We start from the raw sequence: 18,648 nt of genomic DNA on the forward strand, positions 1-18,648 counted from the left end.
AAATGTCCGTAAAGCTTAAAACGGAGAGCACTTTCCGTATATTAACGGCAGATTTTGCCGTATTTTTGAAATATGACAGAGTTTCCGTATTTTTGCGTGCAGTTCTCCGTATAATGACGGAAATCCTCCGTATAGTGACGGAAATTTTTTACAGTGATACCTATAGAGCGAATTATCAATTCTAACACAGAAAGTACGGTGTGAGAGATAGCTTTCAATTATGCTGAGCGTGCTGCCACAGATGCCAATCCAGACAGGTCTCCAATAAAACTGTAGTGCTATGTGGTGCCATAAGCCTTTTCCACATCTAGAAAAACTTACAAGAAGTACTGTTTAGGGCAAATGCACCACGCATGTTTGCTTCAATGTGCATAAGGCTGTCCATCGCATATGTCGTACTATCGTATTTGTCACCCCGCACTGATCACCAGCATAAAGTCACCATTCCTTTTTCCCATACTAAACTGTTTCAGGGTTCACTTATACCCAAGACTAGTTCAGAATGGAACCACCTTCCCAGCATCATCGCCAGCGTTGAAGACGCACAGCTATTCAAGGCCGTCGTCGTTGAACACTGCTCAGATTAGCCTGTGCTGCTATTTCTTAACTCTGTTTCGTGTTATGCATGTACAAAAGTGTTTCTTACGGTATTGTCATTGAAGGCCTCTATTATTGACCTCTGTTAGAATAACCCGCTTAGTTCTTTATTAGTTTTCTATCTTATTTCACGTATGACAATGTTGTGTCTGTTACTACAATTGTATAAACATAGCTTACCCACATCATGTGTAATGTCTTTCAGGCCCTGATGGTATTCCATTAAATAAATAAAATAATTAGATGGTCGGTTGTGGACCTGGATTCTCGAAAACCACATTGGCAGGGATCAAGCATGTGCTTTGATTCCAGCAAATTCAAAAGACAGCGCGTTATCATTTTTGGAAAAGCTTACACAGGTAGCTTTTAAGCGCTTTCGGCCGGTAGCTTGTTATCAAGGATGGGTATCTACCTTGTTTCAAAATTGGCACAACGATGGCTTCTTTCCATGCCGATGGAAGGTTTCGGGTTGCCCAAGTGTTACTAAAAAGTGCGAATAATGTAATTTATGCGTCCGTGTGCATGTTCTTGTTCATGTCATGCATGAGCCTGTCTGCTTCTGGAGCAGAGATTTTACAGATGTTCAATGCTGCTCTAAGCTCATCTATGTTGAAAGGATGGTTACATAAATATTTTCCTATGGCTTTACGACCCAGTGCGTTGCGTTCTTCTATTTCCTTGTGCTTAATGACTGTTTGTATGTAGTGTGCAGAGCTATACACACATTGAAAATGTGTTTCAAGAGCATCAGCCTGGTCTTCCAACCTGTTTCCATGATTATTTACCAAGGGCAGCAGATGAAGTTCCTGCCCTTTTAACCTACTGAATACAGTCCACACTTTTGTCTCCTGGGTATGCGAATATATTCCCGAAAGAAACTGCTCCCAGCTTTCTTTCCTTGCCTGCCGTCGCGTGCGCCTTCCTTGCGATTTAGACTGCTTGAATTGAAGGTTTTCTACAGCTCACTATCGGCACAGAAAGCCCATTGCCTTCCTTTGCTTATTCTGAACTTGTCAGCACTCATCGTTGTACCAGGAAATCGTTTTCCACGTGAACGACCTTTGTTTGAGGGATAAACGTTTCTGCTAAGTCAATGATAAAGGCAGTACAATATGATACGGCATGATCTATACTAAAATTACAAATAAAATATCGTGATATGTACGTGGAGTCCTTAAAACATTTCCAATTAGCTTCGGCTAGTTTGCAGCGAGTCATGTGTTACTAAGTTTAGTGTTACTAGGAAGCGATCACTTCCGAATGGATTCTTCATTAGACACCATTCTGAATCAGGGGAGATAGAAGCGGACAGTGTAAAAAATTTCCTTCGCTATACTGAGGATTTCCGTCATTATACGGAAGAATTGCAGGTAAAAATACGGAAAGGATGTAATATTTCAAAAATACGGCAAAAGCTCCCGTTAATATACGGAAAGGACTCTCCGTTTTAAGCTTTACGGACATTTCACTGTAATAATAGAGCGGGTATACGCTGCTTTGCACGAAGCCGACAGAATTCCGTATGTTTGTCATGCGAACATTCGTATTATTGCGAGGAAACTTAAGCTATCTGAATGAGTGCTTGTACTCACAAAGTTTCGCCTAACAATACCTTATTGAACACGCGAACTGCACGCATTATGAGGATCCGTACAACATGCAAGGGTTAGCCTTCTACCAAAAGCTGCAATAATAGATCGTATGCATATATATATATATATATATATATATATATATATATATATATATATATATATATATATATATATATATATATATTGTAACAGATACGAAAGGCACGGACAAGAAGAGAAGGAAGAGAAGACGAAGAGAACGAGGAGTTTCAGAGGCCGGGCTGCGCTGCGATCACGCTACGACCATCGTCCATCTCCTATAAATAAGACCATACCTTCGCAACTCATCGTAACAGTTGTGGTATAAGGTGCAGGGTTATTTGACACCCGAAGACGGAGGCTGAATCACAAGTTCTTCGACGGAGCCGTCGCCTTGCTGGACTCCCACCGAATCCACCGGAGTTGAATATGTCCCACGACGCAGACGAACAACGGCCCATTCCAACTGCTGCACCGACCAGTTCCCTTCTACAACTGAGAGATGCGCGTCCCTTCGCCGGAAGATCGGACGAAGACGTCGAGGAATGGCTCATCCATTATAACCGGGTGAGTGCCGCTAACAAGTGGAACAGCGCTTCTCTGCTTTCGAACGTCGTGTTCTATCTAACGGATACTGCGTTGTTGTGGTTCGACAATCACGAGGAAACGTTCACGACATGGGGAAGGTTTGTTAGTTAGTTAGTTAAATGGGGTTTAATGGCGCAAAAGCGGCTAAGGCTATGCTGCGCCAAACACGAGGTGTTTTAAAATCCAGTGAATGAAGGAAAATGCTTTGTTAATAATCTATATTTTATGTAATAGTCCAGTGTCGTCTAGAAATTTACGGATGTCCCATAATGTCACTAGTGGATCATCACCTAAAATTAGAGAAGGGTGTGGAGGTATGTGTAGTTGATATAGTTTGTGCAAAAGTGTTCGTCTGTGTGTTTCAGTCTGGGTACATGTTAGTAATATGTGTATAACTGTTAGTGGCTGTTGACATTTCTCGCATGTTGGTGTGTCTTCTTTCGTAAGTAAGTAATTGTGCGTGAGGTGCGTGTGCCCAATGCGTAGTCGGCATAAAACTACTTCGATGAACCGCTCCTGATGATAGCATGACTTCCACTCGCCAACTATGGGTTTCGTGAGATGTGGTTTGTTGTCAGCACAACGGTCCCATTCGCGTTGCCATTTCTCCGTTAAGGCTTTTCTAATCGCACGGATGCTATCTTTGTATGGAAGTGTTGTGTTTGTTATATCTTTGTTCGCTGCCATCGATGCACATCTATCGGCTGCTTCGTTCCCCGGTATCCCAACATGACTTGGTACCCAGCAGAAGCGGATTGATCTCCCATATTTATTAAGCGCGACCATGTTTAGTATATCCCGTAACAGGGGTTCACACTCAGATTTCAGATTTAGAGCTTTCAGTGTACTTAAGGAATCAGTGTATATGACCGTGTTTTTGTGCTTGCCAGTGATAATCTTTTTAACTACTACCCATACAGCATAAACTTCAGCAGTGAAAACCGAAGCATGTTTTGGTAGACGAATACTTGTTTCCCAATTGTCTGTTACGGCCCCTACGCCCACGTGTTCTTTTGTTTTGGAGCCATCCGTGTAGAATTCCATGTGATTTTGATACTTCTCCTGAAGAGCACGGAATTCTTATATGATGTGTTCGTGTGGAGTGTCTCTTTTCTTTAAATGTGTTAGTGTCCAGTCACACAACTGTGTGAAATGGTACCATGGGGCCAACCGTTGTGGTTTTTTGGCAACCTGGAGGACTTCGTGGGGAATGTCATAATCCCAACAGTACTGCTCATACCGCAGGACAAGTGGCCTAATCATGTTCGGTTTATTTGTGTAGTGTAAGCGTGAGTTGCACTGCGTAAGGATGTTGTAGCATATGTGTTGAGGTGATGACTGAATTCTGAGTACGTAGGAAAAGGTGAGTAATGCTCTGCGCTGCTGTAAGGAGGGTTCATTACACTCAACATATAAACTTTGAATGGGTGACGTTCTGTAGGCGCCACTTGCCAGTCGCAATCCAAGGTTATGTACTGGATCAAGTAGTTGGATGTAGGACTGCCTGGCTGAACCATAAACCACGGAGCCGTAGTCTAAAAGGCTACGCACAAGAGACCGGTAAATACGTAAAAGACAGGTTCGGTCGGAACCCCAGTGCTTATGAGACAAAACTTTTAGGATATTCAATGCTTTATTTGCCTTAATTTTTAGTGTTTTAATGTGGGCTAGGAAGTTTAGTTTTTTATCAAACTTTACTCCCAAGAATTTACATTCTTGTTTTGCCGGCAGTGCGACATCATTCAATTTTAGAAGCGGGTCTAAGTACAATCCTCGTTTTTGCGAGAATAGCACTGTAACGGTTTTTTGAGTAGAGAAACGGAAGCCATTTTTTTCAGCCCACTCCATTAGTTTATTAATTGTTATCTGGACCTGCCTTTCACATGTATGTAAGTTTGAGGCGCGGCACGCTATTTGCAGATCATCGACGTATATGGAGTGCATGATAGAGGGGGGAATGACTTTGTTAACAGAGTTCATTTTTACTATAAAGAGTGTTGTGCTTAGTACGCATCCTTGTGGCACACCATTTTCCTGAATGAATACACGTGACAGCACCGTTCCTAAACGCACCTGGAATGTTCGGTCCGACATGAAATCGGCTAGACATTTCAGCATTCTACCTCGGATTCCTAAATCTGCTAAGTCCCTTAATATACCAAACCTCCATGTTGTGTCGTACGTCTTTTCTAAGTCAAAGAAAACAGTGAGACAATATTGTTTGTGTAGGAAGGCCGCACGTATCTCGTCTTCTAGCCGGACTAGGTGATCTGTTGTGGAACAACCTTTCTTGTATGCACACTGATGGTTATCTAGCATGTTTTCTGTGTCAAGGACGTATGTCAATCTTATGTTGATGATGGCCTCATAGGACTTTGCAAGACAACTTGTGAGTGCTATGGGTCTATAACTGGTTGCTGTTGTGGGAGACTTTCCGGCTTTCAAGAACGGGATTATGATAGCTTTCTTCCACTCTTTGGGCATTTTCCCCGTTTCCCAGATTATGTTGAAGAAATGAAGCAGGGTCTCAACTGCTTTAGGGGATAGGTGAGCTAGCATTGCATAAAGTACCCTGTCCGGACCGGGTGCTGTTTTTTTGCCACTAGTAAGGACTCTGTTGATTTCTGGAAGTGTTAGAGGGCCATTATACAGTCTTTCTAAACTTCCTGTGGTCGGAAGCTTTAGTTTTTCTGCTAATTGTTTATGTTTCAGGAATGCCGCAGAGTAGTTTTTCGAGCTTGAGATATCATGGAAATGTTGCCCTAATATGTCTACTTGTTCTTCTATATTTGTTTGTGTGCCTGGAGGTGACAGTATGGGGATAGTGTAAGAAGCGTAATCGCCTCTAAACTTGCGAAGCTGATCCCACATTTGTTTGGATGTTATTGAACTATTTACAGACGATACATAATTTTTCCATGACTGTCTTTCTGCTTGTCTGCGTGTGTACCTGGCTTTCGCTTTTGCTTTTTTGAAAGAGAGTAGATTATCTTGTGATGGGTATCGCCGAAAGATACCCCACGCTTTGTTTTGTAGTTTTTTTGTTTGCGTACATTCTTTCGTCCACCAGGGTTTTAGGTTTTTTCTTAGGAAGCCTGACGATTGTGGGATTGTTTCTGCTGCTGCAGCAAGTATACAGGCGGTGATCTGATCGTTCATTTCATCTATGGTTAGCTCATCTGATATGTTATCCAGAGTGGCCTTTTCGGTAAAGAGGGGCCAGTCTGCTAGATGGAGTTTCCAACGGGGTGGCCTCAGTGGGATGGTAGGAAAAGTAGATGTTCTTTTAATGATAGCGGGCATATGGTCACTACCATAGGGGTTCTGAATAACATTCCACTGAAAATCGCAAAAAAGAGATGGAGAGCACAGTGCTAGATCTAAGCAACTCATAGCTCCTGTGCTTGGGGAGTAGTAAGTAGCCGCACCTGTGTTTAAAAGGCATATGTCATTTGTTAGGATAAAATCTTCAAGCGTTTGACCCCTGTTGTCAGTAGTTTTACTACCCCATAACGTGTTATGCGAATTAAAATCACCGCCTATTAAAAATGGTTCAGGTAGCTGGTTTAAAATTAACTCTAGGTCTCTTACGGTAAAATGTGAATGCGGCGGAATGTATACTGAACAAATGGTGATGGTTTTGTGAGCTAAAACGGTGACAGCAACGGCTTCTATGTGAGTGTTAATGGGAACTTCTCTGGCTGCTATACCACCTGGAAGAACAATGGCTACACCACCTGACAGCCGGTTCTCCTGAGTACAGTCGCGCCGTACAACGGTGAAGCCTTTTAAAATGTTTTTGTGTTTATCGCCTAGGTTGGTTTCCTGCAAGCACAGGGCCACAGGAGAGAAGTTTATTAACAGGTCTTTTATGTCACCTAAGTTACGTAAGAGACCTCTACAATTCCATTGGATCATAAAAGCCATTGTAAAATTAAAAGGTAAAAAATGATATTAACGAGTGAATGGGAGGTAAGAAAGATGTTAGGTGACATGGATCTGAATAAGGCGGATACAACAGAGCGATAACCCTTATGTTATCGCCTTCTTATTTAGAGTTGTTATTGGGATTTTGTCCCTCCTACCGCGCTCGAGAGAGCGCGTGTCCTTTGGTGTCGAGGACACCGGGGTTTTTGTTTCGACCTCCATTGCTCTCTCTGAGGCGCTGGAGGACCGAGAGTTTGGCGCTGAGACACGTGTCTCGGGCCTTGGAGTGCGCTTGATCTTAGGGCCCTGCGGGACTGCTGTCTGCAGGGCCGTTGAAGAGGGCGGAGCAGTACTGACTGCTTCCACCACGGGGGCGGGAGGAGTCACTGCGGCACCACTGCGCGTGGGCTCGGAGGACTCCGGAGGCCTCTGTGACGCTGCCCCCGCCTGCGTCACGTCGGCATAACTGCGTCGCGAAAGGTACGACAGTCGTTTTCTGGCTTCGAAGAACGAGATTTTTTATTTTACAATTAGTGCAATGATCTCCTTTTCCTTTTTCCAGCATGGGCACGAACGCGAATAGGCTGGATGGTCTCCTTTACAGTTAACACAAAATGGTGGAGAGGTGCAATGCTCAGATTGGTGATCGTTGGAGCTGCATTTAGCACAAGTTGTTTGTCCTCGGCATGCATGTGAAGCATGTCCGAATCTTTGGCATTTGAAGCATCGTCTGGGGTTTGGGATATATGGTCTCACATTGACTTTGACATAACCGGCATCGAGAGAGGTAGGCATTACGCTTGTTCCGAAGGTGAGTATAACGTGTTTAGTGGGGATTTCTTGATCGTTTCTACGGATTACTATTCTTTGTACTTTTGTTAAATTTTGTTCTTGGAAACCCTCAAGGAGTTCCTCATCGCTCAGTCCAATAAAGTCTTCTTCAGATATCACTCCCCGACTTGTGTTCAGTGTTCTATGTGGTGAAATTGTCACTGTGGTGTCGCCAATACTGGTAAGGTCAGTGAGCTTCTCTACTTGGTCTTTATCATTCAGTTCTAGGAGGAGGTCTCTGCTAGACATTTTGGAGGCTTTGTACGTCGGTCCGATTTTTTCTTTCAAGCATTTGGCTACAAGGAATGGTGAGAGTTTTCTTACTGGCATATTGCTTCCGCTATGTACTACATAGTACTTGGGGAAGGATGGAGCGTTGCTCCGAAAGGAGAAATGGAATGGTACTTCGGTGCGGCATCTTTTCAGACGCCGATCATAGACGAGAGAGGTTTGTGCTGCCATAGAAAATGAGTATGTTCGGCAACAGCGCCGACCGCCCACCACGGAGCCCAACGAGGGGACGCGGCAGAGCTTGTGTACAAGCCTGCACGACGCCAGCCGTACGCCGTCGCTATAACCAAATATGGTGTACCCAAGGTAGGATATCCACCCAAGGTTAACCCTTGCCACCGTGGAGAAAGGAAGTAAATGGAAGAGAGAAGAAGACAGGAAAGATCGAAAAGTGAGGGATAAAGGCGAAGGTTTGGGGAGAGAGAGACAGGAAGAGGCGACTGCCGATTTCCCCCGGGTGGGTCAGTCCGGGGTGCCGTCTATGTGAAGCAGAGGCCGAAGAGGTGTGTTGCCTCCGCCGGGGGGCCTTAAAGGTCCAAACACCCAGCATCGGCTCAACCTCCAGGATCCCCTTTTCTCCGGACACGGCTAAGCCGCGCACGGCTACACGCGGGAGGGTCCAACCCTCGTGTGCTCGGGTACGTGGTGTCGCAACACACCAAACGCCTGCTTGCGCAGACGCCCCTGCGGGGGGGGGGGGAAGGTTTGTTTCGGAATTCAAAGAACGATTCGGCGACTCCGCGACGAGAAAGAAAAGGGCAGAACAGACTCTACTGCAACGTGCGCAAGTGCCAGGCGAAACCTGCACGACCTACATGGAGGCAGTAATAAAACTGTGTAGGATGGTGGATTCTGGAATGTCCGAGGAAGACAAAGTCGGGCACATCCTAAAAGGAATTGCCGAGGATGTTTATAACTTCCTCGTCGCAAAAGACAACCTGGCTTCCGTCGCTGACATCATTCGGCACTGTCGTACTTTCGAGCAACTGAAGACAAGGCGCGTCACGCCGAAGTTTGGCAGGCTAGCCAATGTGACCACAGTTGCTAGCGTGGACACCAACCAGCCCCTCGATCTGGCATCAACGATCCGACAAATAGTTCGGGAAGAGCTAAGCCTGCACGCGCAAGTGACACATCCAGGCACTCATAGCTGCCGCCTATCACCAGATTTCGAGCCTAACGTAGCATCCTTCTCCCCGTATCCTGTGGCGAGAGGCACAGAGGATTATGAACTCGCGCCCCGACAGCAGCCACGTGTCTACAACAGAGGCCCTACCTATGACGCTCGGCCACAACGAGAGCAGCCGCGTTTTCACCCCCGAGGCCCTGTGACTTCTGTCAGGCCGCGACAAGAACAGCACCGACCCTATTGCCACGACGCGACTTATGCACGATATAACGGACCTCAGCAAGCAGCAGAGACACGTTATCCACATGACAACGAACTTTCTCGCCGACCGCAGCCGCCTACCATTCGTTTTGAGGAAGACGCTGTGAACCGCGACCCTCCCGTGTGCTACAATTGCGGTTCCACAGGCCATATAGCTCGGTATTGTCGCCAAGGCCGTCAACCACGTAGGACACCACCGGTGTTCTCGCCACCCAGAACCCGTACTTCATATGACTTGCGGACGACCGATTTGCCCCCAATGGACCACTTACATGAGACCAGGCGCAGCGATTCGCCAGCATCTGAGCGGAGTTTGACGCCACCAAATAACCGTCCCCGTCGCTCTCCGTCCCCCTCGGCGCACTTCTTCCTCACCGCCGCCGGGAAACTAGCATCCGCGGCCAGTGGAGGTGTGGTCGCCGGACGGTCTTCGCAAGAAATACCTCTGCCTGTTGCGATGTTCAAAAACAAAGTGAATGTTTCGATTGACGGAATACCGACCATGGCGTTAGTTGATACTGGAGCGACTGTGTCTGTGATGAGCCTCGCTTTCAAAAACCGGCTGGGCCACAAAGTTATGTTTTCTTGGAACGACGGTATTACCTTTCGTGGAGTAGGCGGCGAGTGGCTTCATCCCCTTGGTGTTTGTGCTGTGAGTGTTTTGTTGGCTGGGAAAGTGTTTGTGTCGGAATTCCTTGTTCTTTCTCGTTGTTCGCACGACGTTATTCTTGGTATCGATTTTCTTAAACAGTGCGGCGCTTCCGTGGACTCTGGTTGTGGCGAAATCTCATTCAACAAGTTATTTATATCAGCACATTCCGAACAAAGCTTGGGTGGTGAAGACGGGGACAGAGACACACTCAGTGTTCTTGATGAAGTGATTGCACCATCGTGGTGCCTGACGCCCGTTCGTGTTTCTACAACTACTGTTGATGCTGATTGTGTTGACCTTGTAGTTAGGCCTCTCCGCGTAAACTGTGCTAAAAAAATATACTCAAGCCCTGCTCTGTCGTGTGCTTGACGAGAGGAGTCACCACATTGTGGGCGCTGAACTGTTCCGCCACGCCGGTTGTCCTTCCTCGCGGTATGAAAATCGCTCTTTCGATGAAGCCGCATGTAGCTCAATAGCGGCGCTAACTGCGGACGTCTCTGCAGCTTGCTCTCCTTGCGATAATCGCCATTCTGAAGAGCTAATGCTTGGCATGATCAGCAAGGCTCTCAGTACATCGGAACGGCAATCACTGGTACAAATCCTTGCCAGGCATGAGGCTGCATTCGACTTCACGCATGGAGATGCACCCCTTCATTTACCGTCGTCCCGCGCTCGTCACAGAATAGACACCGGCTTAGCACACCCCATCCGCCAGAAGCCCTACCGAGTGTCATCGTCCGAGCGCAAAGTTATTGCCGAGCAAGTCAAGGAGATGATGAACAAAGGTGTCGTTCAAGAGTCATCTAGTCCATGGGCAGCCCCAGTAATCGTGATCCGAAAAAATGATGGCTCCTGGAGATTCTGCGTTGATTACCGACATCTAAACGCAGTGACGATGAAGGATGTCTATCCACTACCGCGAATCGATGACGTCATTAATTGCTTACACGTTGCTTCTTACTTTTCGACACTTGATTTGCGATCGGGGTATTGGCAAATACCTATGGACCCTGCCGACAAGGAAAAGACAGCTTTCGGGACTCCAGATGGCCTATTCGAATTTAATGTTATGCCTTTTGGCCTTTGCAATGCTCCCGCCACCTTTGAAAGATTCATGGACACAGTACTACGTGGTCTAAAGTGGGAGATATGCATGTGTTACCTCGATGATGTTGTAATCTTTGGTCGCCCGTTTCAAGAACATAACGAACGCCTCAGCCTCGTTCTCGACTCCATTGAGAAAGCTGGACTGGTCCTAAACTCAAAAAAGTGTCGGTTCGGCGAACGTCAAACACTGGTCCTGGGACACTTAGTCGACAAGGATGGAGTCAGACCCGATCCTCGTAAGATTTAAGCAGTGAGCTCCTTCAAGCCACCGCAGTCAGCACGAGAACTTCGCTCATTCATTGGCCTATGTTCGTATTTTCGTCGTTTTGTTCCCCGGTTTGCCGACATCGTTTACCCGTTGACAAGTGTTTTGCGACAAAATGCATCCTTCCATTGGACACCAGAGTGTGACGCATCATTCTCTCAACTGATGTTTATACTAACGTCAGCACCCCTATTGCGTCACTTTGATCAATCTTGCCCGACTGAAGTTCACAGTGATGCTAGTGGAATCGGGATAGGAGCGGTGCTTGTACAACGTCACAGCGGCGCAGAACATGTTGTCGCATATGCCAGCCGTTGTCTGAGCAAATCTGAACGCAATTATACGGTTACGGAACAGGAATGCCTGGCAGCCGTTTTCGCCGTACAAAAGTTTCGCTGTTATCTTTACGGTAGACCTTCAAGATTATCACCGACCATCATTCTTTATGCTGGCTGGTCGGTTTGCGTGATCCCTCTGGTCGCCTCGCACGTTGGGCGCTGCGCCTCCAGGAATACGACTTTGTGGTATCGTACAAGAGTGGCCGTCGTCACGCTGACGCAGACTGCCTCTCTCGGATTCCTCTTGTGGCTACCGACTGCGATGCTGAGAATTTTGACGACTGTCTCGCTGCTGTTACTCCTACGTTCCCTGACGCGGCAGACTTTGAGCGAGAACAACGGGATGATGTTACCCTTGATCCGCTTTTTGTCGCCGCCCGTACTTCTAAAGGCAGCGGTCGCTTTACTGTCCGTGATAAATTGCTGTACAAAACTAATTACTCCGGGCATGGAGCGCGTTTTCTGCTGGTTGTCCCCGAGAGTCTCCGTTCCGACGTTCTACGCGCCATGCATGACGATGTGACATCCGGCCATTTCGGCTTCGTACGAACGCTGCACCGCACGCAGGAGCGCTTTTACTGGCCCAAGATGTACGAAACAACCAAGCGCGATGTCGCTAGTTGTGAAACGTGCCAACGTCACAAGCGACCGACCACCGCAGTCCCGGGTCCCCTTCGGCCATTGACACCGCCCAGTACGCCGTTCGAGCAAGTAGGCATTGACCTTTTGGGTCCATTCCCGTTATCCAACAACAAGAACCGCTGGATAATTGTCTGCGTAGACCATATTACACGGTATGCAGAAACTGCAGCCATACCATCTTCTACTGCTGTTTGCGTGGCGGTGTTCCTGCTCCGTTCCGTGGTCCTTCGTCATGGCCCACCAGGTGTCATCATCAGCGACCGTGGTCGCCAGTTCACGGCTGATGCCATTGAAGAGTTGCTTCGTTTGTGCACTTCACAGTTTCGTCATTCCATGCCGTATCATCAACAGACCAATGGCCTTGTTGAAAGGACAAACAGAACGCTGACTAACATGCTTGCCATGTACGTCTCCTCCAATCATAAGAACTGGGACGACGTGCTGCCTTTCATCACCTATGCGTACAACACGGCGAAGCACGAAACCACGAAATATAGCCCATTTTATCTCCTGTATGTAAGGTTACCGCGAAGCCCTCTGGACACTTTCTTACCCTTCGTTCTGCACAGTGATGATTCTGTATCGGAGACTTTGCGTCACGCCGAAGAAGCGCGTCGAATAACTCGTATTCGTACTCTGGCCTCGCAAAGTCGTTCGAAAGAGCGATACGACGACCGTCACGTACAAGTATCGCTGCAAAAAGGTGACTTAGTCCTTCTTTGGACACCGCGACGCAAGCGTGGATTGTGCCAAAAGTTCCTGTCACAATATTCAGGCCCATATGTAGTTGTGGACCGCCTGAGCGAACTCACTTACGTCATAGCTCGCCTACTGTGCAATGGTCGGCGATCAAGCAGAACTCAGCTGACTCATATTGCTCGCCTGAAGCCTTTCTACCCTCCTTGTCCATCCTGACTCGCCCCACGGGCTTCGTCTGCTTGCGGGGAAATGTAACAGATACGAAAGGCACGGACACGAAGAGAAGGAAGAGAAGACGAAGAGAACGAGGAGTTTGAGAGGCCGGGCTGCGCTGCGATCACGCTACGACCATCGTCCATCTCCTGTAAATAAGACCATACCTTCGCAACTCATCGTAACAATATATATATATATATATATATATATATATATATATATATATATATATATATATCGTTACGGGGTTAAAAACAGTCAGACGTGTCTTTACAGACAGACAGACAGACAAAGAACTTTAATAACAAGGTCCTGAGAAGCTTTGCCCTAGGGCAGAGCTGCGGGCCGCTCCCACGTGGGGACGGGTAGGCCGAGCCTAACCGCCGCATCGTGGGCTCTCTGGACCGCCCAAGTTTGACGTGCATACTCTGAGCTCCGGATGGCAGAGCTCCATTCTTGTTCTGTGATGCGATTGGGTCCCTGTAACGAGGGGCATCGCCAGAGCATGTGTGCCAAATTGCTAACAGCCCCACAGTCGGGGCAAGTAGAGCTGAAAGCCTCTGGAGTGATTGTCTGGAAAAGGGCCAGGTTTGGATAGCACTGCGTCTGAAGCATGCGTAAAGTGGACGCCAGAGGTCTAGCCAGTTTGCAGTGAGGGGGAGGATAAGTCCTCCTACCCAGGTGATAGTGCGTAGTAATTTCACTGAAAGTAGTGAGAGTGTCCCGAAACTCGAGAACACCGGAGTCTGAGCTCAATCTTGCTCCCGCGCGGTGGGTTAGTGCGCGCGCTTGGGAGTGGGCAATGTCATTAAGATTGGGAAACGAGTCAAGCTGGGGGTCGAGGTGAGCCGGAAACCACGTGATGGTGTGCGGAGAGATTATCGTGTTCTTGAGAATCTTGTGAGCCTCCTCGGCGATGGATCCTGAAGCGAAAGCCCTGACCGCCGACCTCGAATCAGTGAAGATTTGTGATCTGCTGTTGCCTGGGAGTGCTATAGCAACTGCGACTTGCTCTGCTCTGGTTGGCGTTGAGCACTTCAGGGAAGCCGCATTCACTATCTGTCCGTTGTGATCAACGAGGGTAATGGCGAAGTTAGACGACTGTCCATATTGGGCTGCGTCGACAAAACATGCCGAGTAGGGATCGTCTTTGGTACGCTTGAGGAGGGCGAGGGCTCTTGCCCTGCGTCTGCCTACGTTGTGTTGAGGATGAACATTACGGGGAAACGGTGCAACTCGTATGTTGTTCCTTTGATTTTCTGAAATTTCATATTTCCTCTCTTTCATGAGGATAGGGTTGATCCCAAGAACTGCCAGGATCTTCTTTCCAGCCGGGGTAGAGGAGAGACGGGCCAGTTGGGCTGACTCCTGGGCCTCGATTATCTCGTCCAATGTGTTGTGCACTCCTAGTTGCATAAGGAGGTCCGTGCTCGCCCGTAACGGAATGCCTAGTACTTTTTTTATACTTTTTCTGATGAGCGTGTTTAATCGTTTCTTCTCAGAGTTATACCAGTTGTGCATGGCTGCCACATCAACTATATGACTCATGAGGAAGGTGTGGAACAACCGGAGGAGGTTGTCTTCCTTTAAGCCTCCACGCCTATTCGAGACTCTGTTGATGAGTCTCACCATGTTCTCAGTCTTGGCTGTGAGCTTGTTGAGCGTAGTATTATTACTGCCATTGGATTCGATGAACATGCCAAGGACCCGAATGGTGTCTACTCTGGGGATGGTACAGCCGCTTTTAGTGTGGAGTTTGATGTTTATTTCAGACAACGGTTTGCAGCCTCTAGGTTTGGGACCTCTCCTGACTAGCCTGTAGAGGAGGAGCTCAGACTTGCTCGGGGAGCATCTAAGCCCCGTATTTTCCAGGTACATCTCTGTTTGATCTACAGCCTCCTGTAAGCTTAATTCAACAGTTCCTTCGCTTCTTCCGGTGCACCAGATTGTGATGTCATCAGCGTAGAGCGTATGATTGATCCCTTCTATGTTGGAGAGCCTTTCCGATAATTTCTTCATGGCGATGTTAAAAAGCAGTGGTGAGACTACCGCTCCTTGTGGTGTGCCTCTGGGGCCCAAACTGAACTTGTCGGACTTGAGGTCACCGATTTTGAGAGTGGCCTTGCGATCCCGGAGGAACGAGCTTATGTATCTGTGGAAGGCGTCTCCCAAATTGAGCTCTAAGATGGAGTTCAGAATGTGAGCATGGGATACATTGTCAAAGGCTTTCTCCAGGTCTAAGCCTAGGATGCCTCTTATATCTCTTGTGGTGTTGTCAATGATTTGACATTTGATGAGTTTCATGACGTCTTGCATTGACAGGGCCGGACGGAAGCCGATCATGTTGTACGGAAACAGTCCTTGTTTCTTGATGTGCTTAGAAATTCGATTGTGTATGACATGTTCCGCTACTTTCCCCACGCAGGACGTGAGGGAAATGGGGCTGAGGTTTGAGAGACTCGGGGGCCTTCCAGGCTTTGGAATGAGGATGACCGAGGCCATTTTCCAGGACTCCGGGACTACCCCTCGTTCCCATATTCCATTAATCGCCTCTGTCAACCATTCTATAGAGCAGTCGTCCAGGTTTCTGAGGGCACGGTTGGGGATGCCATCAGGACCAGGGGCAGACCTGCCATTTAGATTCTGGAGAGCTTCCCTTACTTCGCATGCCTTGAAGGGGTTATCTAGCTCGGGGCAAGATGAGCCTTTGTAGGGGGGATAGTCTTCGTCACTCGAGTTGCCCAGTGGCAGATACTTGTGAGCTAGTCTGTCGAGTACGGTCTGCAATGTCTCTGATTGCGATGCCTGGTGCAGAACCTTCGCTATCACTTGTCTTTGGTTTGACTTGGTATTGGTATCATCGAGCAGATGCTTGAGTAGGTTCAATTTAGCTCCAACTCTCATCTGGCCATCTACGGAATTGCAGACCTCATCCCACTGTTGTCTGCTCAAGGTTTGGCAGTGATCTTCTATAATTTTGTTGAGCTCCGCGATCTTTTTTCGGAGCCTCCGGTTGAGTTTCTGCCCTTTCCATCGTTTCAACAGTGACGATTTAGCTTCTAGAAGATGAGCGAGGCGGCTATCCATTCTGTCCACCTCCAGTTCAGTCTGGATTTTCTTTGTCGCCGCACTGATATCCTCCTTTAACTGTTCAGCCCATTGCTCCAGGATAAGTGCTGAGTCATGCGTTTGTGCTCGCTGTTCCCGAATCTTGCGAAAGTAATCCCAATCTGTAATAATGAACTCTTTGAGGTCCCCGCTTCTCACGTTGACGGAGGTGGCCAGGATGTTGGGATCACTGCCAAAGTCAACTTGGAGGTTTGACCAAGATGCCGATTCCACATTCCGTATGAAAAAGAGATCGGGTGTGGTATCCCTAGAGCAGGAGTTGCCGATCCTGGTCGGAAAAGCCGGATCTGTTATAAGCGTGAGGTTATTATTGACTGTAGTTTGCCATAGGTCAACGCCCTTGCGGTTAGCTTGTTGGTACCCCCATGCTTGATGCGGAGCGTTAAAGTCTCCGGCCACCAGGAGTGGAAATGTCTTGGCCTTGCTTGTAGCCCTGTTGATAATTGCCGCGAATCTTTGCCTGAGGTCTTTGGGTGTACTGTATATGTTAAGTATAAATATACTTGTCTTGAATGGTCCGCTGGGGATGATTTCAACAAGCGAGTGTTCAACCTTATTGGATTCAAGAGTCAGATCGTGGGCTATGAACGCACAGAATACTTACAATAATTATAGCAGCTGACAAGATGGTAGAGAGCGCGCGAAGACTAGCACACCGTCTTCTTCCGACGATGATTCAAACATCTTCTTCGTCAGCGTGGCACAGTATATACGCATCCTCTATAGCGATCGCAGTTTGCCGCGCATACGGGCCTTGTAACGCTGATCATATGCGCAAATAGATGCGCGCTTTTGCAATGTTCTCAAATTACGCACTTTGTATTTAATAACACAACATATATGTTTAAGTGAACTAAGAGCCGTGGGTATACGTGCCTATGTAAAACAAGCTTGCGGCATTCAGGTGCTGGTGCACTGGGAATGACATTGACGCCAAAAAATTGTGCGCACTATAAATCACTACCGAAACGTAGGGAGTGGTGTAATGACGGTAACTGCCTTTACATTCAGCAACAAATAGTCTCGAAGGGATCTGGCGGCCTATAGATCCAAGTACAGCAGTCGGATGAAATTTTCGAATGCCGTAAGCAATTATCCCAAGTGTGAAAGGGCTTTGCTGAAGTGCAATGTAGTTTGTTTAACTCATTCCCACAATATTTCCACCATGTCTCGTCTCTGTCAATAACTGCCCATTCACTGCGACACATCGATTACTCATAATGTTCACTGTTCATCTGTTAATTCTTGTGGTAAGATGTAAACCTTTGTGCTTCATCTTGAAATAAGACCGGTAAGCGCGCACGTACAGCAGAACAAAGATGCGAACATGCGCCGACATGTGCGCAAACTACGGGAAGGTGACTGAAGATGAAGGACCTAGCACAGTGCTAGTACTATGTGTACTGTCAAAAAGAAAAGAAAAGATGGAAAAAAAGAACGCCCAGTGCCGACTTGTAATGATTCAAGCTTTATTTCTTTTTGACCCAGAATGCAACACCATTCCTTCCACGTGCTTTATCCATAGGTGAATGTTATGACACAACTCATTATTTATCCGTTGATTACATGCACCAACCAGCCCAAATTAGCACTTTACTAGAGGTTATTGACGCATCGCAGTGCGCTGCTTTGCACTACATTGCAACACAAGGGTTTGCTATCCACAGTAGCAAGCAGTTTGGTTGACTTCCCTGCATTTCTGCGTCTTGCATTCTCTCTCCCTTTGTATAAAACGCTCCACCTTGCGAGAGAGAAAGCGTTTAATCTTTTAGAATTCAATAATTTGTGAAGCGATTCTTTTGCTGTTCTAGTAACTAGAGCGCCAATAGGAAAACGAAACCGATTCTGTTCTGTTCTCGGCGATCACGGACTGCGGCACCAGGGGGCAGCGCGCGCTGCGCTTCCGATTTAGACGTATGGAAATAGATAGATATGTAGAATAAATAGATATATCTTCAATAGCTATATGGAAACACAGGAAAAAAACCATAACAGTAAAGGGGAAGAGAAACGCAGCCATAATGAAGCACAGATCGCTATGGGGATGCAATAGGTACGAGGTCCTCCGAGGTATGTGGAAAGGTGTAATGGTTCCAGGACTCACTTTTGGAAATGCGGTTGTTTGCTTTGAATCAGGGGTACAATCAGGACTCGATGGGAACCAAAGGTCAGTGGATCGCCTCGCATTGGGCGCTCACGGGACGACTACAAATGAAGCTGTGCAGGGTGATGTGGGCTGGACTAGTTTTGAAGTGAGGGAAGCTCGCAGTAAAATTGAGTATGAAGAACGACTGAGGAATATGGAAGAAAGTAAATAGGCTGGGAGATCATTGAGGTATCTGTACAGGAAAACATGTATTCAC

The sequence above is a fragment of the Dermacentor variabilis genome, unplaced genomic scaffold (genome assembly GCF_050947875.1).
Source record: "Dermacentor variabilis isolate Ectoservices unplaced genomic scaffold, ASM5094787v1 scaffold_13, whole genome shotgun sequence".
NCBI classification, from domain to species: Eukaryota; Metazoa; Arthropoda; class Arachnida; order Ixodida; family Ixodidae; genus Dermacentor; species Dermacentor variabilis.